We start from the raw sequence: 26593 nt of genomic DNA, 5'->3' as shown, positions 1-26593 counted from the left end.
CCTTCCCAATCATGGTGGATGAGGATTTAAAAAATGCTAAAGTTCATTATTAATGTTATGAACGTTCCTGCCCGCGGGTTCCTCTTCAGTCGGCGCGGCAGGACGCCGCCGTCGGCCTTCCCACGCGGCCGGAGCCGCGGCTTGAAGTTCCTCGTGCGGCCCAGAGGCCGCCCGTGTTTCTCCTGGTCTCCGCGGTCGGAGCAGCGGCCTTCTTCAGGGCTGGGACCGCCCCCGACGCTGCTCTCATCTTCACGGCGCTAAGGTCGCATCCCCGGGCTGGCCCAGTGGCTGGAGCCACCCCCGGGGTTCCCCGCAGCGGCTGGAGCCGCTGCCGACGGCAGGGCCTGCTCCTCAGACTCTGTCAGTGTCTGTACATGATGACGACAGTGCAGGCCGCTGTCCGCGGTCCTGCACAGCTCCCTGCTGCTCTCCTTAGGCGCCGGTGCACACCTCTCTTCTAGATTTAAAGGGCCAGGTACAGGAAGTGTGCTGGCCCCACCTGTATTTGGACTTCCTGCTTCAGCCCTATAAAGGGCTGCTCCATCAGCCTGTTCTTGGCCTTGTATCGAGGTGACTTCCCTCTGGAGGCCCCTGCCTGCCAGAGCTTTTGTAAGGTCTTCTAGTCTTCGTGGAGCTCCTCGTCTCACCCATTTGTATCATGTCAATTCTTTGTGCCTGAGGTCCTCGTCCAGGTGTCCTGATCTTCATGTCCTGGTGTCTCGTCCTGATCCTCTGTTCCTGATGTTCCAAGTTCCAGGATGTCCTGTTCCTGTGTCTCGTCTTCGCTCTCGAGCCTTCTGGTACCGGTAGGCCGGGGGTCCCTCGGATGATGTGTGCCTGAGTGGACTAGCCTGCTGGTGGACGTCTGTCCTGTGCTCCTGAGCCGTCATGCCCCGCCAGCCATTGTGGAGCTCCGGGCGACTTATGGCTCTGTCGTCGTAGTTCTGCCGTGACTGGACTCTTTCCTGCATCTGTCCCGTTATTCTCGTGGTCTGTGACCAGCCTCTTGGGGCTGTGTAGGGCACGTAGTGGACAGGGAGGTCCACGACCAGCCCATTGGGTGCGCCCGTGAAGGTGGGCTGAGTAGGGCACCCTGAGAGACAATGCAAATGTCCTCCCAGCCATAGTCAAATTCCAAGTGTCTCGTCTGCGATGCCATCTGCATCGATCCAAAGTCTCGTCTGCGATACCGTCTGCATCGATCCCAAGTCTCGTCGTCAGTGATGCTGTGCACCAACTCAAGTTCCTATGCTCTTAAGCCTTCCGTTCTGTCTTCGTCTGTGGTGCCGTTTCAGCGACCCAAGTCTTCTATGTCTTCATGTCAAGGCCCGTCTGCCCTCAACCTCAGCCCAGGCCTGCTGCTCCATGCCGATCCTAGCGGCAGGTCCGAAAGGGCTCGGAATGGTCGGAGGACCATTCAACTTCCAACATCCTTGGATGATGGCCTTGGGAGCTTGCCGGCCTGGCAGAGGGTAGACCGTCAGCCATGCGGAGCCACCGTCAACCCTTGGCTCGGCCCTGAAGGTCTGGGTCGGGCTGAGGCCCATGGGCACACGAAAACACCCCGTTCTCAACAATTAAGTTTGCTGACAAAGTCAGGATCTACATAAGGTGGGGGGAGGGTGCAATCTCCCTTGCCATCCCACTCTCCAACTGTGTAATTTAAAAGAAATGGATGAACCCACATGGCCAAAGAGGCCTCTGGTGGAGGAGCTGAGATAGGAACGTTGGATGATCACAAACTCCAGTAGGCTGCATTTGATTAGAAATGGAATGACTGTAAATAGAATTCTAGGACAATTTTCTTGGTTCTAATAAGCTATTCAAAAATACCAAATTAACAAAACCATTCCTTTTTATTTTCCAGGAACTCTTCTTGTTCAAGCAGCAATCAAAGGGGCAAGACAGCCATTGTGTTATCGCTAAACTTTTAACTCATTCGACAAATTTTTCCCATTTCATAGTCAACTCAAAGGGCAAGATGTAGGTAAATTAAACACCCCCCCTTTGGAATTACTTATTGATAATTATGTAAAACTCTTTTCTTAAAACCTTTTTTTTCTTTTAACAGGTACACCTTCCCAAACATAAATAAACCAAGTTGAGTATACATTCTTTCTCCTTCCTTTACAGCTCACTTGCAGTACAGAAATAATACAGGTGTGTATTATTTTTATTATGGCCCGAATGATTGCTATCCTTTTTTTAAAAGAGAGTTCACTTGAACACTGGGGGCATGGCAAGTCTGCCAAAGTCTCTGGCATGTGAAGCAAGCAGAGGTCACAGGAGCAATGAAAAGTCTGGCAGTGCAGCTGTTCTCCTATCCCGTTGTCTCTCCAAGAAAGCTGTCCATCTTCCAACCTCTAAATTAAAAAAGAAAACCTCCTTAATCCCACACTAATGAAGGTTCTCCTGCAACAACACATGCAGGGTGATGCCTGTTATTGTGTGTGCTAACCTGCAAATTGTTAAATAGCCACAAAAAGAAATACATAAACCCAATTTCCTCACCTAAATCTAATTTGCAGATTCTGTTTCACTTTTATTAACATAGGAACCTCTTTCAACGGCCCTCTTATTAGCAACCAATGACTTCTTCGAAGGATAACATTAAAGAACGGTTTCCAGCACTTGGGTTTCTCAAAGGCAACAAAACAATGTTTTCATGACTGCCATGGTAGACTTTATGACATCCATTTTGAGTAAGCCAGGGAGTGGAAAAGCTATCCAGGTAACTTACCCAGATAAGTGTTCCCTACAATATGCCTGGATAACTTTAGGACAAGTATTTTTCCTACCAGACTTATCCATCAAACTTTGTCCCGGCAGCGCTGAGAGAAAGTGAAGCTGAACTGCAGAAATGACCCCCAGGGTGTAAAGGTTGTGCAGGCCAAGATAAAATGTAGCTGGGAGGAGGGGGGTGCGGCAAGGAGAAATATTCAGATCTTTGAAAGTTAGCCGGACAACTGCTTTGAATATCAGTCTCCATATTTTAATGGGAAGACCTTAAAAACAAAGGGATAGATTTTCAAAGATGCCCACACGTCCATGAGCACGCGCTATCCGGCGCACGCACATGGACGCCCGATTTTATAACATGCGCGCATGTTATAAAATTGGGGATCGGTGCATGCAAGGGGGTGCACACTTGTGGATCCTGCATGTGCCGACACCTGTGGCCTTCCTCAGTTCCCTCCCAATCTGCTCCAATTTCGGAGCAGACTGGTAGAGAACTTCCCACCCCCCTACACTAACCTCCCTTCCCCTTCCCCGAACTTATCCACCTCCTAGCCCTAACCTAGCCCCCCCTCCTACCCCCAAATCTTTATTTTACCTTTTTTGCCTGCCGGCACATGATCCCCCGGCACAGTGGCAAATGGCTGCTGTGCCGGGGGCTTCTAGCCCCGCCCCGTCCCCGATCACCCCACCCCACCCCTTTCCCATGCGTCCCAGGGATGTAAGCATGTGACTGGGTGTTTGAAAATTGGCCCAGTGCGGATAAGGCCGGTCACGCACTTAAATCCCCATGATTTACGCACGTAACGCTTTGAAAGTCTACCCCAAATTGGGCAGTTGCTTTACCTTCCTTGTCATTTAAGCATTAATGTTTATTTCACCAGTTACATAAATAACTCTCATTCAGTATTGATCACATAGTATTAATGAGTTGCTGCTTATGTCAGATACACACACCACTTGCACAGATCAGCTGCTCTTCTGTAGAGGTTCAGATGGCTAACCGAATTCCCTGCGAGAGGCCTTCTGAATAATGCAACCCAGCACATACACAGTTTCTTTGGCAGAGCAGAGGCACAGCCGTGGTTGGACCGCAGTGACCTGTGCTCCCCTCCCTTTTGACTCAGGCCCCCACCCTTAGCAGCAGGGTCTTGTCCCATCTGAGTCAGCCCCTTAAATGTGCAGTAATTAGAGGGCCTGTATGCATTTGAATTGCTGCCAATCTATGATCCCCTGTGCCTTTAAGGAAGGTAACTTGAAAGAGAAACATCAGTGCCCTTTAGTTAGGCATACTTTATAAAAGTTTGAGGCCCTTAAAGTCTTAGTTTAATTTTGGCAGGTAATTAATTATTTATTCCCCCCACCTCCACTCAGCCCTTTCTAAGGTCAGGAATGCCTGGGCTGAGTGGAAGCCTCTTTAGATACTTCCTGTTCAGCAGCCTGAGAGATTAACACTTGTATAAAGCAGCTGCCTTAACCACACAGGCAGCAGAGACAGCTTAGGGAGAGAGTGAAGAGACAGGAGGTAAGAGTGTTGACAGAAATTAAAAGTGTTTTGTAGCCACTGCCATCAAGACTTACCTAGGATGGGATAAACTAATGCTGCCATTTTTTCAGGTTCCAAACATTGGACACATGTAAAATGAATTCATGCATACATATTTTTCTCTAAAACAATGAATGCAACTTGTCTGATAAATCTGAGATGGGCCTCAATTAGATGCAGATCATATATATTATATATAAAATCTAAAACTGTAATTTGATGCTTATATATGATGTATACATAGTGTTGTGAATTGTGTTCTTTTGTATGTATTATAATTGTTCTCAAATCTGAACAGCAGGCAATATCCTGACTTTAACAGAAGAAAATGTAGACAGGTGCCTGTAGCAAAAATACTACAGATAAACATCTGTTGCTAAGTACTACAAAATATCTGTGACTGTATATGGCCAACATTGTATAGCCTGGCTAATCATATAGGATGTTGTAAATGAAGTCCTTTTCTGAGAGAGAATTTGAACAAAAATCCAAGCAGAAGGAGACAAGGGTTCTCAACTGCATTTTTCTGGCATCTAAAAGGTAGAAAAAGCAATGCTGCTGACATTGTATCATTGGAAACAAAAAGAAGATGGAAGGATGAAGGTATCTCTGCTTATCAATCTGTCTCCCTACATTCATTACTGCAGCTCCTGATTTGGCCCGTCAGAATGATTCAGAGTGAGTGTCAATGCAGAGATGAAAGACAGGAATTTAAAATTACTCCTTATTACTTATATTTTACCCTTAAAAGATCCCTAAATAAATATTAGGAGCGAAGAGAATACATTGTTTAAACTGTGATTAGCCATAATTATGTTGCTAAAGCTTTTGTTTAAACTCTTTATTTATATTTTCAAAAATAAAAATACAAGAATACCTTGCATTGGAAAAGGCAATCAGATACAGGAAAGTAAGGAAGAAAGGAACCATATAATAAATCAAGTTAAAATCCTTGCCATTTAAAAGTCCACAATGAAGGAAGGTCCCACAGAAAAACCCCCAATACCCATACAAATTCAAGCATTGGAGGAATTAATCACAGGAGTCCTAGAATCAATAGGACTATGAAGCTGAAGGGGATCAAAGAAGATAAACTTCTCAGAAGGAAAAGAAATTAAATATTTGCATGGAAATAGAAGTAGAAATCTAGCTTCTAAGAAAATGATTTCCTGTTTCGTAACCAAGAATTTCTTCTGACATAACTGATCAGCTCTGCAGAGGTCAGGAAATATTCAAACTTTACAATCCATAAGCAAATCATTAAGATATCGAAAAAAGAGATGAAAAACCAAGTCCCAGTCTTGTAAGGAAGAAAATGATACTACTACCAAGGTGGCTAGAGTGGTAGATTCTAGCAATGCCAAAATATCTAGTCCATCTACCTAATTGCTGTCCACAGAATTTCTCTTCAGTAGAAGATAATAGGCTTTATTAATTAAATCCCAAGCAAATCCCACATATAGTTGTTAATAAATCATGGCCACCACTGGAAAATGTAAAAAAATCCGCAGATTCAAGCTTTTAGAATTTTCCAGATTCTCTGCTCTGCGACGTAACATGGTCCTATCCTGAATCACTATAGACTGGATGGACAACATCTTTTCAGTGTGTAACCTAGTGGTTAAAATAAAGAAGGGGGCGAGTAACAATATTTTTGTTAAATATAATAGATGAGAAAAATGCCTTAAAACTGAAATTTAGGGTCAAATTGGCTATGACAGTACAGGGTGTCAGGGTTCCTATTCCCAGCTCTCAGTAAACGCTGTCAGCTGACTGGGGCTGTCAGAGCTCATGCTGGTACCTAGGAGCTCTGGAAACTGACAGTGTGCTGTATCCCTGGTAACCCAGGTGCTTCCTGCTAAGCTGACAGGACATTTGAGTCAGATGGGATCCAGGCTGGGAGTGAGAGAGTGGACACAGGGAAGGCAGAGGTGCTTTCATCACCTGTTTCTCTTCAGAGACTGCCTGAAGTGTCTGTGTTCAGTAATAAAAAAAAAACCAAAAAAAAAACCCCACAGAGGGAATATTTGTAGGCACATTTCTGAGTGTTTGCGAGTGTGTGATTGAGAATTTTAGTGCCTGTATTTGGTATAAGTAGCAGCTGTCAAGGTAAGATGTCAGAACAGGACAGTGATTGCTGGGCTGCGGGTTTAGTTTCCCAGCCAGTTAGCTGCGCTGAATGAGAAATAAAAGTTTGTGAAGGAAAAAAAAAGCATAATTTTACACCTTGACAGAAAAGTTCCACTAAGAAGAAATTAACTTGTATACAGTATTTTTTTTTCTGTATGAACAAATTAAGGCTAGTATTTGAGATAAAATCCTAATAGACCCTGTTGTCAGCCTGAGCCTGTTTATTTGGGAATTGTGCCTGTTTAACTCACCTTAATTATTTCCCTGTTATACTAGAGGTGCTTTCTTCCCTTTGATATTTAGAGCCAAAGTAAAAGAGAGAGTGATAGAAGGGGAAAAAAAAGGAAAATAAGAACTCTCTTGTGTTTCATGAACAAACACAGGATAATTGTGTAAAGAGAATCTCAGATGAACAGTGTAACATGCTGTAATTGAATTAAAAATGGAGCACAGCATCTAAATATTAATCTGGTTAAATACCAAACAATATCTCCATACTCTAATGAGGAGGAGAGATAATAATTATCCTTCTAAAGACATCTTGCAGTGTGTGTGAGTGTAAAATAAGCAAAATTCTGGAAGACTGAGTGTGTGACAAATATCTCCGGAGAAAGAAAGAAGATATATTGCCTCTGTTACATTAAAGTTAGGGAAGTATCAATTTCAATTATCAATTTATTTTTCCACAAAGTATATTCAAGTTTAACTAGGCTTCTTCTCACAGACCACACACAGCAAGACAGTAGCACACCTGGCGGAAGATCGCCGGGGCGAGTGTAATCAGTGTACATATTGTTGTTTTATTTAAAGTCAGGACACACTTTTGGCTTCCGACGACATCTATTGCTGGAAAGCGGCTTCATCCAGATGCTGCATTGTTGGAGAGTGCCCTGTGGTCACTCAGGCCACGATCGCCAGCTAAGGACTCTAGCTACATATGCCAGATACGGCATAGGGGCGAAGAGCCACTGAAAACAGATACGTGCATGCACCAACACTAAGAGCTACAACAAAATGTTAGACAATTTTAACAGTAACTGCACAAATATATAGCAACTGAGAAGCTCAGAGATAAAGCGAGAAAACAGAGATACTGTGCACACATATAAGGGACGTCCTTAATAGAAAGGTCACTGCAAATACAGAGAACAGAAGTAGAAAGAGGAAGGAAAGCAAAAGAGAGAGAGAGAGAGAGTTTATTGAGCCAAGACTGTTAAACAAACAAAAGAGTTTTACCTTTGGAATTTTCTTCAAGTATCCTGGGAATGCTGGAAAAAAATATAACCAAAGAATCAAATTCTTTAATATTACAGTTTATTGCTCAAACTTAGTAAAGTTACAATAAAATAACATATTGTAATCTAAGTAGTTATTTAATTTTAAGATACATATCTGATATGGATGATGTCTGTACAGAGCCGATTCAGAGTATAATTTGGGGAGACTCTATAGGAGATAAAAGAAAGGACTGTGTTAAATGCTGTTTACTTAAACTGAAAAGGCTATTCTTTTGCCAGCCAGTGAAACATCACAGTGGTTTTAAATAACATTTTTTTTTAGGGATGTGAATCGGGCTTCGGACGATTGAAAATATTGGATGATATTTTCAAAATTGTCAGAAATCGGGGGCTCCCCCAAAACGATAGGAAAACCCCACGATATTGATCGTGGGAGTTCTCTTATCATTTTGGGGGAGGGCGGGAAAAACGGCACACAAAAATAACCCCTAAATCCACCCCAACCCTTTAAAACTAATCCCTTAGCTTCCCCCACCCTCCCAACTCCCCCAAAACCTTTTTACAGGTACCTGGTGGTCCAGTGGGGGTCACTGGAGAGATCTCCCGCTCCCGGGCCGTCGGCTACCACTAATCAAAATGGCGCTGATGTCCCTTTTCCCTTACCATGTGACAGGGTATCCGTGCCATTGGTAATCAAAATGGCGCCGATAGCCTTTGCCCTTACTATGTCACAGGGGCTACCGGTGCCATTGGTCAGCCCCTGTCACATGGTAGGAGCACAAGATGGCACCGGCCATCCAGTGCTCCTACCATGTGACAGGGTCCGGCCAATGGCACGGATACCCTGTCACATGGTAAGGGAAAAGGGCCATCGGCGCCATTTTGATTAGAGGCAGCCGACGGCCCGGGAGTGGGAGATCACTCCAGGGACCCCCACTGGACCACCAGGTACCTGTAAAAAGGTTTTGGGGGGGTCGGGAGGGTGGGGAAAGCTAACGTATTAGTTTTAAAGGGTCGGGGTGGGTTTTTTGTTTATCGGCTCGGGCGCAGCCGATAAACAAAACCGCGATCGGGCCGGATGAAAAAAAAAAACCACATGTGAATTGGAACCGGAATCCAAACCGATTCCGGTTCCGATTCACATCTCTATTTTTTTTTACTTTGTTTCTGACTATAAGCTTTGATCATATTTTGATTTTCATCTAAATTATTGTTGTCAAGACCCTCTATACTCCTGTGTGGGTTCTGTCCCTAGTTTCTTTTTCAGAAGACCCAGCAGGAAGAAGAGTAGTAATATTTCTCCTCGCTCAGTTGGTACTTTGATAACATCTGACAGTGACTCTCTTAATATCCAAAATCCTATTTTCACTCAGCCACCGAAGCTGGAGAGTCACTACCCCAAAGTGTCTGATTGGTGAGACATGGAATGCTTCAAATTGTTAATTTGATCCGTTAGAGCCACCAATTGCTCTTGCTGAGATTGAGACTTGGCTGAAATATTATTAATGGTACCAGTTAAGTCAAAGAGTGTGGCCTCTACAGATGACAAAACTGTCTAAATGCTATTCAGGGAAACTTTGATAAAATGAGAAAAATAGGAAAAAACTGAAAGGTGCAGCTGCAAAGGTTAAAAGTGTACAACAGGTGTAGGCATTGTTTAAAAATACAATTTCAGAAGCGAAGTCCAGATGTATTCCATGTATTAAGAAAGGTGGGAGGAAGGCAAAATGATTACCAGCATGATTAATAGCTGAGGTGAAAATGGCTATTTTAGCCAAAAAAATCCTTCAAAAATTGGAAGAAGGATCCATCTGAAGAAAATAGGAAAATGCATAAGCATTGTCAAGTTAAGCGTAAAACTACTTTTTTAGAGGTCGTAGAGGCCGTACAGGCCGTAGAGGCAAAAATTCATAATAAAAACTTTTTAAAATACATCCAAAGCAAGAAACCTATGAAGCAGTCAGTTGTACTGTTAGATGACCAAGGGGGTTAAAGGGGGCACTTAGGGAAGATAAGGCCATTGTAGAAATACTAAATGAATTATTTGCTTCTGTATTTACTAATGAGAATGATGGGGAGATACCGGTTCCAGAGATGGTTTTCAAGGGTGATGAGTCAGATGAACTGAACCAAATCTCTGTGAACCTGGAAAATAATAGGCCAGATTGACAAACTAAACAGTAGCAAATTGCCTGAACAGGATGGTATGCACCCCAGGATTCTGAAGGAAATAAAAAATGAAATTTCAGATGAATTAGTTAAAATTTGTAACCTATCATTAAAATCATCTATTGTACCTGAAGACTGAAGGGTGGTCAATGTAACCCCAATATTTAAAAAGGGCTCCAGGGGTGAACCAGGAAATGATAGACCAGTGAGCCTAACTTCAGTGCTGGGAAAAATTGTGGAAACTAGAGATGTGAATCGTGTCCTCGATCGTCTTAACGATCGATTTTGGCTGGGAGGGGGAGGGAATCGTATTGTTGCCGTTTGTGTGTGTAAAGTATCGTCATAATCGTTAAAATCGTGAGCCGGCACACTAAAACCCCCTAAAACCCACCCCCGACCCTTTAAATTAAATCCCCCCCCCCCCAAATGCCTTAAATTACCTGGTGGTCCAGCGGCACACTAAAACCCCCTAAAACCCCGACCCTTTAAATTAAATCCCCCACCCTCCCGAACCCCCCACCCAATGCATTAAATTACCTGGGAGTCCTCCGTAGCGGCGGTCCGTGGCTAAATCGGGGGAAGGGGGTTGTGTTCCATAACGGTTTAAGACGATATTAAAATTATCGGACGATAATTTTAATCGTCCTAAAACGATTCACATCCCTAACCGGCATTAGTTACATGGGTTTTATTTAATGTGCTTGTCAGGTACTTGTAACCTGGTTTGGCCACTGTTGAAAACAGGATGCTGGGCTTGATAAGACCCACAGTCTTATCCAGAATGGCAACTTCTGATGTTCTCATTCCCATAGCTCTGTCCAGTTTTGCTTGATTCAAATAAATCCTTTTCTGTAAATGGTGCAGCACCTACTCTAGTACCTCTGCCAATTATGGAGAAGGTGGGCCTTCTCCATTCCTTTCTTAATTGAATACTGAAGAAAAGAACTTGTTTATCATTTCAACGTTTTCCTTGTCATCCTCTACACATTCCTCCTTTTCTCCTTTCAGTTTCATAATTTTACCTCCACTCTTTTTCTTTTTATTGACATACTTTCCCTCCACACACCTTTGCTGTCCTCTTTCCCTCAGCGTTTCTTCTTTGTGCTCAACTTCCTGTGATCCTCTGAAAACCCTGCTAGTCTCATTTTCCTTTTGTTATTATTTATGTTAGGAGAATAAAGATTTGTTGTCATTACTGTAGCTTTTTATTACAGCAGGCTTTCTTTGACTTTTTGTTGACTTCATGTTTTATTTTATTTTTTCTGAAATAACTATTTTGTTTTTATTGTTAGTGCTGAGTTATTAACTTTATCTATGTTTTTTATTGTAAATCGCTTAGGCCTTTATGTGTTAGGTGATTCATACATTTTAAATAAATAATACATATTTTTAAAATAAATACTATTAGGTTAGCCCACTGTTCTAATTCCCAAGAGCCTTATTATTAATTTTTTTTTTTTTCAATGTTGCCCAGAAACACCCAACAGAATCCACAAAGTTACCAGATTGAACAGAAGATGACTTCTACCCTGATATTCTACATTCTGAATAGTTCCATAATATGTTTTGGTTGTTTTTTTTTTTTTTTGGGGGGGGGGGGGGGTGAGAGGGAAGTAAAAGAATTGTAATAAACAAGGAAAAACAGTGACATAGTGAAGTAAACTAGATTTTAAGTGGCAGATTGAGGAAAAGATCAATTCAACGCAAAATAATGTACATTCTATAGAATGAATGTAGTTACTCAATAGTCAACAGAAGAGTGGTGGAGACTGAGAATACCTGCACCTTACTTTGAAGAAGCAAAATCACAAGGTCCACATTCAGACACAGTCTGGTTAGCCAAATTCTTCTGATAAACTTATCGGGCTAGCTTTGGAGGTATGTTCAATAGCGAAACACCACTATAGAATATAGCCGGCTATCTTAAAGGTAGCCAGCTAACTATAGCCACCTAATTTTAGGTGAGCCATTTAGCCCAACCAGATTTAGCCAGTTTACTGGGTCATTTATCAAAATGCTTTAGGGCGTTATCGCCCATGATTACGGTAACAGGAAACAGAGAGTAGGATTAAATGTTCCGTTTTCACAGAGGAAAAATGTAAACAGTGCATGAGAGGCTTCTAAGAAAACTAAAAAGTTATGGGATAGGAGGAAACAGAGAGTAGTATTAAATGGTCAATTTTCTCAGTGGAATTGGTAAACAGTGGAGTGCCTCAGGGCTCTGTACTTGGACCGGTGCTTTTTAATATATTTATAAATGATCAGGAAAGGGGTACGATGAGTGAGGTGATCAATTTAGCGGATGACACAAAATTATGCAGAGCATTTACATCTCAAAGTGGATTGTGATGAATTGCAGGAGGACCTTGTGAGACTGAAAGATTGGGCTTCCAAATTGCAAATGAAGTTTAACGTGGATAAGTGGAAAGTGATGCATAAAGATAACCCTTGCTTTAGTTACGCAATGTTAGGTTCTATCTTAGGAGTTACCACCCAGGAAAGAGATCTATGTAGCATAGTGGATAATACATTGATATCGTCGGTTCAGTGTGCTATAGCAATCAAAAAAGCAAACAGAATGTTAGGAATTATCAGGGAGGGAATGGAAAATAAAATGGAGGATGTCATAATATCTCGGTATCGCTCCATGGTGAGACTGCACCTTGAATATTGTCTGGTCACTACATCTCAAAAAGGATGTAGCTGCGCTGGAGAAAGTGCAGAGAAGGGCGACCAAAATTAAATGGGTCATGGAATGACTACCCTATGAGAAAAGGCTAAAGAAGTTAGGGCTGTTCAGTTTGGAGAAGAGATGACTGAGGGGGAATGTGATAGTAGTCTACAAAATCATGAAAGGTCTTGAACAAGTTAATATAAATAAGTTATTTACTCTCAAATAATAGAAGGACCAGGGGGCACTCCATGAAGTTAGCAAGTAGCTCATTTAATACAAATCGAAGAAAATTCTTTTTCACTCAGCGCACAGTTAAGCTCTGGAATTCATTGCCAGGGGATGTGGTTTCAGCAGTTAGTGTTACTGGGTTTAAAAAAGGTTTGGATAAGTTCCTAGAAGTTAAATACATAAACTGGCATTTCGGTAAATAATAAGCAATAGTACCTTGTGATCTATCTAATGTTTAGGTACTTGCTAGGTACATGTGACTTGAATTGACCACTGTTGGAAATAGGATACTGGGCTTGATGGACCCTTGGTCTGACCCCATATGGCATTTCTTATGCTCTTATAAATACTGCACCATGAAATGTGTATGCAAATAAATGAGGGCTGGTTAACACTGTGGGGTACATTTTAAAACACAGCTCGCACACGTACTTTTGTTTGTGCACCAGGCGCGAACAAAAGTACGCCGTATTTTATAAGATATGTGTGTAGCCATGCGTATCTTATAAAATCCGGGGTTGGCGCACGCAAGGAGTGTGCACATTTGTTCAACTTGCACGCGCCGAGCCCAGCGCGCGCTGGCCATTCCCTCCGAGGCCGCTCCGAAAATCGGAGAGTGGCCTCGAAGGGAACTTTCCTCTTCCGCCTCCACCCACCTTCCCCTCCCTCTCCTTCCCCTCCCTTCCCCTACCCAAACCCCCCCCCCCCCCCCCCCACCCCGGGCCCTATCCTAAACCCCCCTAAACTCCTGTCGCACACGTTACGGCCTGCTCGAGGAAGGCAGGAGTAGTGGAGTTAGTTTAGGGCGTAACTTTGTGCACACCGGGCTGGCATGCCGTGTGCCATGTTCCGGCCCGGAGGCTGGTCCGGAAGCCATCGGCTATGCCCCTGGAACGCCCCCGGGCACGCAAACCACGCCCATGGGCACCGCCCCCAGATGATAGCGCCGCCCGCGTCAAGGCCCCCCGATGATGTGCCGAACCGCCGTCACACCCCTCGACATCGCCCACCCCCAAGAAAGCCCTGGGACTTACGTGCATCCTGGGGCTTTGCGTCGCGCCGGAAGGCCTATGCATATAGGCTCGGCGTGCGCAGGGGCGTTTTAAAAGGGTTACGCCCCTGCATACGCCCTGCGATGGAGAAGGTACAGAGAAGGGCTACCAAAATGATAAGGGGAATGGAACAACTCCCCTATGAGGAAAGACTAAAGAGGTTAGGACTTTTCAGCTTGGAGAAGAGACGACGAGGGGGGATATGATAGAGATGTTTAAAATCATGAGAGGTCTAGAACGGGTAGATGTGAATCGGTTATTTACTCTTTCGGATAGTAGAAAGACTAGGGGGCATGAAATTAGCATTGGGCACATTTAAAACTAATCGGAGAAAGTTCTTTTTTACTCAACGCACAATTAAACTCTGGAATTTGTTGCCAGAGGATGTGGTTAGTGCAGTTAGTATAGCTGTGTTTAAAAAAGGATTGGATAAGTTCTTGGAGGAGAAGTCCATTACCTGCTATTAAGTTCACCTAGAGAATAGCCACTGCCATTAGCAATGGTTACATGGAATAGACTTAGTTTTTGGGTACTTGCCAGGTTCTTGTGGCCTGGATTGGCCACTGTTGGAAACAGGATGCTGGGCTTGATGGACCCTTGGTCTGACCCAGTATGGCATTTTCTTATGTTCTTATGTTCTTACCTTATGCATGTAACCCTTTTAAAATCCGGCCCTGTGTGCGATAGCACAACACATACTATTGCAGGGTTTAGCTACACATTTTTTGTGTTTATTATGGGATTTCTCACAAATCCCAGATTGGGAGGGAGAGCCTCTGGGGCTCACTTGTATTTGAACTTTTTATACCACTGAAGAGGAGGTATTATGGACTCATGGTGAGGTTCATGGGGTGGGATGGGTTCTGGGGTGTAATTTTACATGCATAGTCATACATAAAAACAGAACATTTACCATCAGTGAAGATTTAATGTGATTTGGAGTGATGAAAGGTAAAAGAAAAGTAGATTTGTACCATGTTCTCTCTACCCAGCTTGATGTTCTGACAAATCTACTTAAATCTACTCTTCTTTTACTTTTCATCACTCTAAAACACATTAAATCTTCACAATGGTAACTGTTCTGTTTGTATGTATGACTATACATGTAAAACTGCCCCCCCAAAAAAACACACTCCACCCTACAAACCTCACCCCGAGGTATAAATAGTTAACATGTTTGTGCGTCTCTACATCTCTCTCTCTCTCTCTGTCTCTCACACCAATTACAATAAACTCCTGTTTTTTTTTAACACAGCATGCAATGGACTTCTCAGCTTGTGATGTGAAAATAACCCAGGTGCAATAAATTTAACTCGAATTGCAAAAAAATAGCCCTGCAGTACCAGGAAAATTAATGTAACCACACCCCTTTTTTTTTTATCACAGACACAATTTTTTGTATAAATATAGCAAAATGATGAATCTAGGCCTTAGCCAGTTAACTCAAATTCTCCTAGTTATGCTCTTGGAATGACCCTAAATTGGCCTAGATTCATCATTTTGCTATATTTATAGCAAAAATAGTGCCCACAATAAAATAAAAGGGGCATGTTTAGTATAAAGAGCAGCCAGACGCATTGCATAGTTAAATATTGCATGCCACGGTGTGGCATCACGGCTAGCATTAATTAATGCGTGCTGCGTTATATTTGCTCTGTGTATATACTGGCTTCCTGCATGTGGATCCTTGAGGGTGTGTCAGGCATTGGTTAAGAGAGGAGGTTTGTGGTTTCTGGAGTTGTTTAGAAGAGTTTATCGATTACTGAGTCTTAAGAACATAAGAAATTGCCATGCTGGGTCAGACCAAGGGTCCATCAAGCCCAGCATCCTGTTTCCAACAGAACAAGAACCTGGCAATTACCTAAACACTAAGAAGATCCCATGATACTGATGCAATTAATAGCAGTGGCTATTCCCTAAGTAAAATTGATTATTAGCTGTTAATGGACTTCTCCTCCAAGAACTTATCCAACCCTTTTTGAACCCAGCTGCACTAACTGCACTAACCACATCCTCTGGCAACAAATTACAGAGCTTTATTGTATGTTGCGTGAAAAAGAATTTTCTCTGATTAGTCTTAAATGTGCTACTTGCTAACTTCATGGAATGCCCCCTAGTCCTTCTATTATTCAAAAGTGTAAATAACCGATTCAGGAGAGGGAGTGGAAGGATGAGGGCAGGAGTGCCAGGGGGAGGAGTAGGAGTAGAAACAAGGCCAGGACTAGAGAGGGGCAGGAGGGAAGGGTTAGGAGGGCGCTGGAGGGGGAAGGGGCGAGTCAGGCAAGTTTGGAAGAAGGATTAGGGCAGGCCAAGGACAGATAGAGAGGGCAGAGGGGAAGGGAGTCGGTAGGACAGGGGCAGGAGGGGGGAGGAAGGGAGGGGAGAGATGAGCGGGACGGAGAGTGAGGAAAGGGAGAACACCTCTCTGAAGAGGAAGTGGCATCCACTTCAGACAGCCGGCCATCATCACCAACTTGTCTCAGGGCCATAAAGTTCAGCACGCAGGAGAACAACCTGGTCATCGCAGAGTTCCTGTAGAATTATCTCTTGCTATTTGGCAACCAGGTGGCCAAGACCTCAAAGGCAGCCAAGGGCCAGATATGGTACAACATTGTGCAGCCCATCAGCAGGCGCAGCAGAGTGGCAAGAAGTGGGGAGCAGGTTGCACACAGATACCATGACATTAAGGCCCAGCTCATAGCCAAGTTGGCGGCTCGAGCCAAATATCAATGACAGACTGGAGGAGGAGCGCTCTGTCCAATCATCCTGTTGCAGATGGAGGAGCAACGCTTTGATAGGCTGGGACTGGATGTTTTCGAGGGCATGGCTGAGCATCTAGACACCACATGAGCTGCAGCCAGTAAGTTAACCTCACCCCTAAATGGACAGGCTGCAGCAGATGTACACATCATTTGGCATAAGATGCTCATTATGCAAACAAGCAAAGTGCCCCTCTCATGCCAAATAAAAAAGGATACTTGCTGGCATATATACTTGGATGCCCCTGGGGGCATTCACCCACTGCCAGCATTACAGAGGATCTTCCTTATGGATGTGGTAATGCAGCTCAGCGAGGAGGAGATGGAGGAGGAGCAGCAACAGCAGCCACAGCCTGCACAGTCATTGATCTTGCTGCCAGTGCCAATGCTGGCCTCATCAAGCCCACTTAATGTCTCCTTCAACTGTCCAGATTCATGAATGAAGGGAATCTGAAGTGGGACCCTTCTCAACGACATCTATCATGAAGCAGCACAGTGCCAGGCGGAACCATCATCCCCTGGCTAGGTGGAGGGCACAAACCCAATCATGCCCATCTTGCAGCCACAGTTACCAGCAAAATCACCACTACAAGCATGGCTAAGATTGCCACCAGCACCGACACTGGAACCAGGACCGGCAGAAAAACCAGCACCGGCACCAGCAGCAACCATGCCTGTAGCTGAGCTCAGGCAATTAAGTGCAGAGATACGGGGCCTGAGAAGGTTGGTCAACCACCAGAATCACATCCTGCAACAGGATAAGGCTGTCAACACACAGAACATAAACACCCTTGTTGCTGCCATCAGCAACATGACAAATGTTCTAACACAAATACTACAAAGGATACCAGATCAGCCTTCAGAGTCCTCTGTTGCATCGGTGGATTCGACCCCACATAGCAGTCCCTATCTGGCAAAGTAGCATTCAATAAGGTTTTGCCGAATCTGGCTGCCCCTCAGCGTGATCTCCTGGGCTCGTGCAGGGTGACATGGTGGGTCCGGGGGGAGACATGGATGTATCTTCATTGGTACTCCATGGTGTAGAGTGAGATTATGGAATATGCAGTAGAGCAGCACTATCTTTGCAACTTTGGGTGCACCCATCTAGTCCAAACAACAAAAGCGACTTTTGAGAAGTCTGAACATGCATCAATGACACAGTGGGTAGCACAAAAGGCCTCGTTGTACCTTGTCTCTGCTGGCATATTTGGAATGGCAATGGGGGTGAGAAGCCACGTCCTGCAACTGTACCAGGAATCTCCTGCAGCAATGACAGATGAAAGGCATCAATCATAGCAATGTCACTTGCAGATGTGAGTGGCAAACCACAGCATCCAGTAAGACGTTATAAGGTAGCCTATACCTTTGCTGAGCAGTAAAGTGCAAATTGTGTGGCCTAACTGTTGTAGGATAGTATAAGTGCAGGCTACCTGTAGTGTAAAGGAGCTCAGCTGTAGAGGACTACTATTTCAGATGTGGGTACTGGAACTATTGTGTGCCAGGCCCTTGCAACCCAGCAAAAGCTACTGGAGTGTAGCGACCAGCCAACCTTCAGGAGATACTTAAAAGCTGCCATACCTGTGTTACCTTCAAAAGCCATACCTGATGATGTGAATAGAAAACCATTCGTGAGTACACAGACAGGGAATATGGCAGGTCACCAACATACACAAACACTGCTTGTAGTAGAGATGTGTGAAGCTATACAGAAACAGTGTGCGACAGTCTTCCTGACACCTCAGTAATGACCCAGACGTGATGGTGCTGTGTCGAGAGTGTGGACAGTTGAAGCTTCTGATTCACCAGTGAGATTAAAATAGTTCCCAAGGGGAGGATAGGAACAGGGACATTTTGCTAATGAAGACGTTCAAAGAGTATAGTGTGCACTCACTCAGCAAGCTTTAGGTGCCATGCATTGTTTGCCGTCACAAATTTTGCCAGGCTCAGAAGCATGGTACAAGGCACTTGTCATGCCACTGATCCCTTCCTTTCCCGCTGCCAACCACCATTAGCTACAACCACATAGGCATAGAAGGAATATAGAAAGAAAAGTGTGTCTGTTATGGCCACCAGCAGCGGCAAGCCACAACCGGGGCCAGCCACTCACCAGCGCGGCAGACCGCCCCACTCGCGGTGACAACACTCGGCATCAGCGGGTTCGTCCCGTGGCTGTTCCTGTTGCTCAACCAACATAGCCGCGGCATCGGCCGTCTTCCTGCTCGCATCTGGCTCCGCCCCCGCTGGATCTCCCTAGAGCCGTGCGCGCGGCAGAAGCTAATCTTTTAAAGGAGCCACTACAGGAAATGGGATTGGCTCCTTCCTGCAAGCTCCAGCTGTGAGGGAGTATTTAAGGCAAGGCCTGCACCTCAGACCTTGCCTTGGCTTCTTGGCTCCTGTGGTTTGTTTGTTCTTGTGTTCCGTTCCTGATTCGCTGATTGTCCTTCTGTGCTCGATTCCTGGACTGGCTGCTGACTTCATTTTGTTCCTGATCCCTGGACTGGCTGCGGAGTATCATTTGGTTTCTGATCCCTGGACTGGCTGCGGAGTATCCTTTGGCTCTTGATCCTTGGACTGGCTGTGGAGTATCCGTTGGTTCCTGACCCCTGGACTGGCTACGGATTACCCTTTGGTTCTTCTCCCCTGGATTTTTCTCGACTCCCTGTGTGCGTGAGTCAGAGCAGTTACGACCTGCTGGAGGCGCCAGCTATCTGGACCACACGACCGGCAGGAGGCGCCTGCATCCAGATTTTCCTCTGCAAACCGCACAAGATTTTCTGAGTTAGCCTCGCCTTCCGACGTTAGTGTCTTGAAGTACTACGTCGGACCAAGGGTCCACCGCCCGAGTCATAACAATGTCTTACCTATGAGCTAAGTGTCACCATACAGGCCGGCCTCAAATTATCATCAGGCCCAATTGGCTAAGTATGAAGGAATCATCTGTGGCTCCCAGGAACCTGGTCACCATGTCCAGGAGGCGCATTCGAGCATCACCAACCACTTGTATGTTGATGGAGTGGAAGAGCTTTCTGTTCCTGTACGTCTCTTCCCTCAGATGGAGTAGAATGATGGCCACATGAGTGCAGTCAATTGCTCCGACAACATTGGAAAAGTGTGCGAAAGCATAAAAACCTCTCTTCAAGTCCATCAAGTCCTGCCTGTCACGAGGAAATGTTATGTCAGTTAGTGCTTGGATGACCTGGTTCAGACAGCATGAGAAAGTATTTTGGGACATTCCCCCCACGAAGCCTACTGTGGTTTGAAAGGAGCCATTCCGTGAAATGCAGGGCAGCCAAGGGTTTGGTGAGGCCATGCATGGTGTGGGACCTTTCGGTGACCAGGTCCAGATCTCTCAGATTTTTTCATATAATTCCAGGATTGCCCGAGCTGAGACAACACCTGCTAACCACAAAGTCCTCTGGCATGCCCAGCAAGGATGCTTGTGGATGAAATATACGGTCCCTCTATGCCCTGCCCCATGCCTGGGCCCTGAGCCCACAGGACCTGTGGCTGTGCCTGCATTGCTGGTACTTCCCTAGGAGGGCTTGGAACTTGAGGTTCTTCTGTTTCCATGTGTTGCCGTCTGTGGCAAGCCTGCCGAGGAATGCAGTATGCCGTGACAATTATGCTGCCAGAAACAATATGGCTTTAGGAAGATAGAACAGGTAAACACTGGTGTTTTTATTGGCCCAGGAATGCCTGGTAGGTGGGCCCGTTAGCATAGCTGTTTTTATCGCATGCGATATTCGCCACAATAATAGCGCGATCTGCGATAGCAGCCGAGATAATGACTTTTTCCCCGTACTAGCCAAAAAAGTGGTGTAGTTATTTCCAGCGATAGATCCTGCGATAATGTGAGATACTCCATCGTACGCAGTGCTAGCATCCCTAATTTCCATTAACCCTGCCCAAACTCATCCCACTTGACTACTAATTCCTAATTCGAATACGCATTTTGGATGCACTATTTATCGGGTGCATTATGGCGTTATCGCGTGCGATAACGCCATAATGCGTGTGATAAGACCCTGATGCGATTTGAAAAATGACCCCCTTAGCCAGCTAAATTCTAACCTTCTAACTTATTAGGCAGCTAGAATTTAGCCGGATATGTGCCCAAATACTCATTTAGCTGGCTATCTTCTGAGTTACCAGGATAAAAAATAAAATATTTTTCTAGAACAGCAAGCAATGACATATATATGCGTGATTCGCAGTCTTACAACACATCAAATATTGTACAGAATATTGATTAAATATCTCATTTGAAAGCAATTGCTGAAACTAGTATTCAATACATTTCAAATTTCTAATTATAGACTGAAGAACTGCAGTTACAAGTGCAAAGAGCATTAAAAATGTCATGTTAGCTTCGTGAATAACTTTAAATCATCTGCATTCCAACCGAGAGCTGGGAGTAATGCTGCAGCTTACTGAAGCTGTAATGGCTAAATTATTTTCTACTTGTTTTCTTCAGTATAAAAGGCACTCTTCATCTAATGTCACACAACGATCAAGATATACATCCATATTCTTCAGGATAAATGTAGGTTTCTGTGCATTCACGTTTTATCTGCAGAATTTTAATGCAACTTTACTTGTGGTTAAATTGCTAGAGATGAATGTCTTTGATAAAAAATTATCAGTTGGCCAAATGCCACACAGAGGATGCGAGGGTAGCCACTTCCATAGATAATACAGTACTTTACAGAAATGGGCTTTTGCAAAACTGCCCTCCCTGCATGCAGGTAAACTTATGTACGTAGCACCACTGCCTGGGTAATTTTACCTGCAGTGAGAAGAGAAAGGGTTGGAAAGGGGCTTACACTTACTTACGTGCATGTTTTTCAGTTTTCCTGGAACGCCTTCTCCATTTCTGAGGTTTAAAGGAACGCATGTCATTGGTTTTTTTTCTCTCTTTTATTCAATGATCAAGGTTTCAATATGGTCAAGGAATACCAGTGTGTGCCTTGCTCATAACATGAGTTCTTCCCTTTTCAAGGATTTTTGAAATGTAAAATGTTCAAATGCAAAATTTAAAAAAAAATTAAAAAAAAAAAGTGGTTCTGATTTGGTAAAGTCTACTTTGCCATACCCAAATGACTAGAAACCCATGTACAACATGTTCACCATACTCCTATAGTGCTTTATAAATAAAGAGCTCACTAACTCTTCCTTGCATTTACAGTACTCTCTCTCCCTGTTGTGCACACCTTTATTCAGACCTCACACACTTTCAAAATAACACACATACAGAGCCCAGCATTTACACTTTGGACCATACTTCTCTATCAGTGGCCATAAACAGTGTAATCTGAGCAGTCATGGGATTGTGTGCAATGTAAAATGAATAAAACATTGCACAACCATAGGAAACAGAATGGCCACTGGTTCATGTGGATCAGCAGGAGAAGCCAGGAGAATTCTGGTTTGTCACTTGCCTAACCTCGGGCTTCTGATGTGTGTGTGTGTGTGCGTGTGCATGTGGGTGTGAGTGTGTGTGTGGAGCGGGGGGTGGGGGGCTTACTGGCTGGCTGGCGGGAGAGGTCCTTTTCCTTAATGGAGCTTTTCTGAGCATGAAAAGAAAACATCATTCTATAGTTTTTAATGGAAAACACAGTTAGCTTTCATGAAACATTACTCTACAATGGCCACGAACAGTAGCTACATCAGATCCTTTAATGTGATCAAATAAAGCCATAGCAAATGGCACAGAATGGAATGCAACATCAAGGGAATTTGAAAGCATAGCTATGTAATAATTCATCACTGTAATAGCAAGCATCATCTTCTCAAGTAGAGATCCAATGTATTGCTAGCCTTTCTTCTTAAAATCAGTACATAGCCAATGAAGACATGGCTAGAATAATACCATAACATAAAAATGCATGACTACAAGGAACTCAAATGCACTGAATATAGCAGAATGAATAGATCACAGCAATCATTCTTTTACATGGTGAACTCTGAAAATAAGTGCAAAATGAAAGCAAAATATCAGACACACATGCACACAGCACTGCAATTAGTCTGTAATGGAGGCAAAAAAACCAATCGTCAAAGTGATGGAGAATAAAACATGCCACATACACCCCTCCTAACCAAGGTATCCCTGTCAGTACACTATGGAGAACCAGAACCAGGCATCTTCCCATCCATTCACACATCTCTGGCATGTAAAGGGAGGAAGCTCCCGCTGATGCCTAGCAATCAGCTTATGCGTCTTATATTAGTTGCATCTTCTTGAACAAAAACAAAAGGAAAACATTTAGGATACTAGAAGCTAAAAATGCTGTCAGCAACCCTGTAGCTGCAAAACCATTACTGGTTTCATCACCTGTGGCTCAATTTTTAAAACATTTTAAGCTGGCTAGTGGGTGCACAAGTGCACGCACTCAGGGACACGGCTGTTTTATAACTTGTGCATGTACATGTGTGCACATTATAAAATAGTCTGGCTGTGCGCACATGTGTGTCAAATTTTAAGTGGGTGCGCACAAGTGCATGCAAATGCTGCTTCAACTGCGTAAATTGGGGAATTTTAAAAGGGTTGCGAGCCGATGCCATTTCCAGTTTTAGCAGGTCGTCCCCAGGTCGCCCAGTTAACAGAGAGGCCTTCCAAACCCCAGTTTAATAGCCTTCACTCTCCTCAGTTATCCCCAACCCTTAAAACCCCACCGATCTACCATAGCATAATAAAGTTATGTGCACCAGATTACGCGCACACCTCAGCTTCACGGCCGAAACGCCCATGCCCCACCCAGTCCACGCCCATTCACTGCCCCCTTTTTGAAAACTTCCGAGATGTGCGAGCCGCAGCCTTTATGCGCGTCTCCGGGCAGCTTTTCAAATCCAGTTGGCACGCGCAAACCCAACATATTTGCGCATTCCCTAATTAATGCACGCGTCGGGATTTTAAAATTCACCTTTGGGGTTCCTAAATTTCGTGGGATTCTCGGCTGGATTAAGGAATCTAAGTTTTCAGTTGATAATCCATTACACTTAGAGATCCATATTCAGTCAGCGGTCACTGAATAAAGATAACCAGACAACTTTGTCTCATTAACTTCATCTGGATATTCAGCCCGAATGTTTACCCAGAGAAAAAAGGTGGCACTGCAGGCATTCCCAGTGTGTGCTTTTACTTTGTCCAGCCAGCAGATCCTGCGATAATGTGAGGAAAACTACCTCATGATAATGTGAGGAAAACTACCTCATGTTAACAAGTACCCGGAATAAGAAGGCCTGAAGAGAGAAAAATGCCAAGGCTGGGAAAAGTTACTCAAGTAACTTTGTCCAGGTAAACAGCTATCCTAAATTTACCTGGCTAACTTAACATTTCTTCTATGCAATGATTTGCCTGGACAAAATTAAGACAGTGGGTGGAGGGGAGGGGGGGATTTAAAACATTGGGATTTTTGCAATTAATTCCAAAAGTTAGCCGGACAAACACTTTGAATGCAGATAGATCTCTTAGGTACCTAGTTTTTGGTGTGCTGGGCCCCACGGCCCTGTCTGCACCGAGCAGGAAGGAGACAGTTACCTTGCTAGCAATCCACCTGTCTGGTGAGGGTGTCTCAGGTTTGGAGCAAGACGTTTTGGGCTCTCTTTCTTGGAAGTTTTCCCTATGATATGTCCTGTACTTGGGTAGGAGATATGGGGAAATCTCTTGTCCTAGGATAGCCGGGAGCACTGACTCTGTTTCACAGCCTATGGCTGGACAGTGGTTAGTTGCTGCGAGAGGGCCCCCAGTTTTCTATTTTGTGAAGATTTTACTTTTTTTGGTTTGGGAAGACATTTTTGCTACCAGTCTTCCTCCCCAGTAGTGAGAAAGAAAGGAACCTTCCTATTGAGTGGGAACAATGAGTTTACCATCTGGAAAGGAAAATTGTAAAACATTCTCTTCACCTGAAGCCTTCGTCCCAGGAAAATAGAAGTTGGGAGATTTGGGTTGTTTTGGGAACTGTAACTCACCTAGGAAACTCCTGCCTACCTAGGATTCTTGCTTTTAGATGGAGGATGAGATATTCCTGTGACCTCAGTTACAGAGGGACACTTGCATAGATGAAAAAAGGATATAGAATTGAGATAATAACTGGCTGTCTAAAGTGTCTAAATATGTACATTGCTAGGTAATTATTACTGAAGATTTACAGCAATAAAATTTTGTTTGGAACGTCCAACCCAAGTGCCCGGCCTATTTGTTTGGCAGTACCAGTCACTGTATACACACAGGAAAGAGAACACTCAGTTAAAAGAGAGAGAGAGAGAGTGACACCTCTGGCACCTAAGAACCTTGGAGGATTAAGAACATGCCATACTGGTTCAGACCAAGGGTCCATCAAGCCCAGCATCCTGTTTACAACAGTGGCCAATCCAGGCCATAAGAGCCTGGCAAGTACACAAACACTAAGTCTATGCCATGTTACCGTTGCTAGTAATAGCGGTGGTTATTATCTAAGTCAACTTAATTAATAGCAGGTAATGGACTTCTCCTCCAAGAACTTATCCAATCCTTTTTTAAACACAGCTATACTAACTGCACTAACCACATCCTCTAGCAATAAATTCCAGAGTTTAATTGTGCGTTGAGTGAAAAAGAACTTTCTCCGATTAGTTTTAAATGTGCCACATGCTAACTTCATGGAGTGCCCCCTAGTCTTTCTATTATCCGAAAGAGTAAAAAAATGATTCACATCTACCCGTTCTAGACCTCTCATGATTTTAAACACCTCTATCATATCCCCCCTCAGCCGTCTCTTCTCCAAGCTGAAAAGTCCTAACCTCTTTAGTCTTTCCTCATAGGGGAGCTGTTCCATTCCCTTTATCATTTTGGTAGCCCTTCTCTGTACCTTCTCCATCGCAATTATATCTTTTTTGAGATGCGGCTTTCCCCTTTGTTCTAGTTTAAAAGCTGCTCTATCTCCTTTTTAAAGGTTAGCACCAGCAGTCTGGTTCCACCCTGGTTAAGGTGGAGCCCATCCCTTTGGAAGAGACTCCCCCTTCCCCAAAAGGTTCCCCAGTTCCTAACAAAACCAAATCCCTCTTTCTTGCACCATCGTCTCATCCACGTATTGAGACTCCGGAGCTCTGCCTGCCACTGGTGACCTGCGCGTGGAACAGGGAGTATTTCAGAGAATGCTACCCTGGAGGTTATCCTCCTAACTTACCCATCAGAAGAATCAGAACCCCAGGGATGTAGTATGTTGAATGGACCACGCCCCGGGACATTTTGTGACCCCCTTCCTTCATGGATCAAGACCTAAAGAGAGGCTACACTTGAAATTGGTACAGGGCCGTGCCCAGCAAAACAGTAGTGGCTATGCTAAACACTGGGAGGATCATATTCAGGAGCATTTAGCCTGTTTAGTTCAGAATTCTCCAGCTAAGTGGCTCCATTTCAATATTTACCCATCATTACTGGCTGTCACATTAGCTGGATAACTATTTATCTGGCTTAATTGTTAGCTGGCTAAGTGAGGGCAAGACAGGGGCATTCTAGGTGGAGCTACGTATTTGGCTAACAGGCCTAGAGTTACTACCATTTTTTTCTTGGGAAAGGTCCTACTATCGCAGGGGGGGGGGGGGGGTGTCACCACGATAGTGGGACTCCTCCCCTGAAAAACATTGTGGCTCTATGGCACATTCTTTTGTCCAACACCAAAGGACAAAAGAACGGTTAATGGCCCTTTAGGTGCGATGGTGGCCACAACCCTCAAGGGGCCACCATTGCCTTAAAGGGCCAGCTGTTTAAGAAGGTGCCAGCAAAAAGTAAAAGTTGAGCAGGGATAAGAATTAAACCCCGGCTCAACCCGAGTTTGCCACATGAAGCTGCCCCAATACCTCAAAATAAAAAAAAAGTTCCAGTTCATGCACGGTGACAAACCTATCCCCCAACCCAGTGTTACAACAGCACACAGATATTATTATTTGATCGGCTGATAAAGGGGGTGTTATTGTTCTTCAATCCTTATTTCAATATATGGCAGAAATTGTTAACCAACCGAGTGATCCAATGTACTATACCAAATTGGATAATGATACCTACATCTTATATCCAGGAG

Source organism: Rhinatrema bivittatum, chromosome 2 (assembly GCF_901001135.1).
Source record: "Rhinatrema bivittatum chromosome 2, aRhiBiv1.1, whole genome shotgun sequence".
NCBI lineage: Eukaryota > Metazoa > Chordata > Amphibia > Gymnophiona > Rhinatrematidae > Rhinatrema > Rhinatrema bivittatum.
Note: the sequence above shows the minus strand (reverse complement) of the source record.